The sequence below is a fragment of the Scyliorhinus canicula genome, chromosome 8, assembly GCF_902713615.1.
Source record: "Scyliorhinus canicula chromosome 8, sScyCan1.1, whole genome shotgun sequence".
Classification (NCBI taxonomy): domain Eukaryota; kingdom Metazoa; phylum Chordata; class Chondrichthyes; order Carcharhiniformes; family Scyliorhinidae; genus Scyliorhinus; species Scyliorhinus canicula.
The window spans coordinates 134291980-134294571 of NC_052153.1; positions in this window are offsets into that span (position 1 = coordinate 134291980).

The following is a 2592-nucleotide window of genomic DNA, read 5'->3' on the forward strand; positions in this document are numbered from 1 at the left end:
CGAGGGTATCAAACTATTCGGAAGGACAGAGTGGATGACAAGGGAGGTGGTGTTGCTCTGTTATTTAAGGATGATATCAGGGCAATAGTAAGGGATGACATCGGTGCTATGGAGGATAAGGTTGGCTCCATTTGGGTGGAAATCAGGAATAGTAAGGCATAAAAGTCACTGACAGGAGTAGTCTATCGGCCACCAAATAGTAACGTTATGGTGAGGCAGGCAATAAACAAAGAAATAACTGATGCATGTAGAAATGATACAGCAATTATCATAGGGGATTTTAATCTACATGTCAATTGGTTTAACCAGGTCGGTCAAGGCAACCTTGAAGAGGACTTTATAGAATGTATCTGCGATAGTTTCCTAGAACAGTATGTGATGGAACCTACGAGGGAACAAGCAGTCCTAGATCTTGTCCTGTGTAATGAGACAGGATTGATTCATGATCTCATAGTTAGGGATCCTCTTGGAAGGAGCGATCACAATATGGTGGAATTTAAAATCCAGATGGAGGGTGAGAAAGTAAAATCAAATACTAGTGTTTTGTGTTTAAACAAAGGAGATTACAATGGGATGAGAGAAGAACTAGCTAAGGTAGACTGGGAGCAAAGACTTTATGGTGGAACAGTTGAAGAACAATGGAGAACCTTCCAAGCGATTTTTCACAGTGCTCAGCAAAGGTGTTTATACCAACAAAAAGGAAGGACGGTAGAAAGAGGGAAAATCGACCATGGATATCTAAGGAAATAAGGGAGAGTATCAAATTGAAGGAAAAAGCATATAAAGTGGCAAAGATCAGTGGGAGACTAGAGGACTGGGAAATCTTTAGGGGGCAACAGAAAGCTACTAAAAAAGCTATAAAGAAGAGTAAGATAGAGTATGAGAGTAAACTTGCTCAGAATATAAAAACAGACAGTAAAAGGTTTTACAAATATATAAAACAAAAAAGAGTGGCTAAGGTAAATATTGGTCCTTTAGAGGATGAGAAGGGAATTTTAATAATGGGAGATGAGGAAATGGCTGAGGAACTGAACAGGTTTTTTGGGTCGGTCTTCACAGTGGAAGACACAAATAAAATGCCAGCGACTGATAGAAATGAGGCTATGGCAGGTGAGGACCTTGAGAGGATTGTTATCACTAAGGAGGTAGTGATGGGCAAGCTAATGGGGCTAAAGATAGACAAGTCTTCTGGCCCTGATGGAATGCATCCCAGAGTGCTAAAAGAAATGGCTAGGGAAATTGCAGAAGCACTAATGATGATTTACCAAAATTCACTAGACTCTGGGGTGGTCCCGGTGGATTGGAAATTAGCAAACGTTACACCACTGTTTAAAAAAGGAGGTAGGCAGAGAGCAGGAAATTATAGGCCAGTGAGCTTAACTTCGGTAGCAGGGAAGATGCTGGAATCTATCATCAAGGAAGAAATAGCGAGGCATCTGGATAGAAATTGTCCCATTGGGCAGACGCAGCATGGGTTCATAAAGGGCAGGTCATGCCTAACTAATGTAGTGGAATTTTTTGAGGACATTACCAGTGCAGTAGATAACGGGGAGCCAATGGATGTGGTCTATCTGGATTTCCAGAAAGCCTTTGACAAGGTGCCACACAAAAGGTTGCTGCATAAGATAAATATGTTTGGCATTAAGGGTAGTAGCATGGATAGGGGATTGGTTAATTAATAGAAAGCAAAGAGTGGGGATAAATGGGTGTTTCTCTGGTTGGCAATCAGTAGCTAGTGGTGTCCCTCAGGGATCCGTGTTGGGCCCACAATTGTTCACAATTTACATAGATGATTTGGAGTTGGGGACCAAGGGCAATGTATCCAAGTTTGCAGATGACACTAAGATGAGTGGTAAAGCGAAAAGTGCAGAGGATACTGGAGGTCTGCAGAAGGATTTGGATAGGTTAAGTGAATGGTCTAGGGTCTGGCAGATGGAATACAATGTTGACAAACGTGAGGTTATCCATTTTGGTAGGAATAACAGCAAACGGGATTATTATTTAAACGATAAAATATTAAAGCATGCCGCTGTGCAGAGAGACCTGGGTGTGCTAGTGCATGAGTCACAGAAGGTTGGTTTACAGGTGCAACAGGTGATTAAGAAGGCAAATGGAATTTTGTCCTTCATTGCTGGAGGGATGGAGTTTAAGACTAGGGAGGTTATTTGCAATTGTATAAGGTGTTAGTGAGGCCACACCTGGAGTATTGTGTTCAGTTTTGGTATCCTTACTTGAGAAAGGACATACTGGCACTGGAGGGTGTGCAGAGGAGATTCACTAGGTTAATCCCAGAGCTGAAGGGGTTGGATTATGAGGAGAGGTTGAGTAGACTGGGACTGTACTCGTTGGAATTTAGAAGGATGAGGGGGGATCTTATAGAAACATTTAAAATTATGAAGGGAATAGATAGGATAGATGCGGGCAGGTTGTTGACCCCTAGCAGAACTAGGGGTCATAGCCTCAAAATAAGGAGAAGTAGATTTAGGACTGAGTTTAGGAGGAACTTCTTCACCCAAAGGGTTGTGAATCTATGGAATTCCTTGCCCAGTGAAGCAGTTGAGGCTCCTTCATTACATGTTTTTAAGGTAAAGA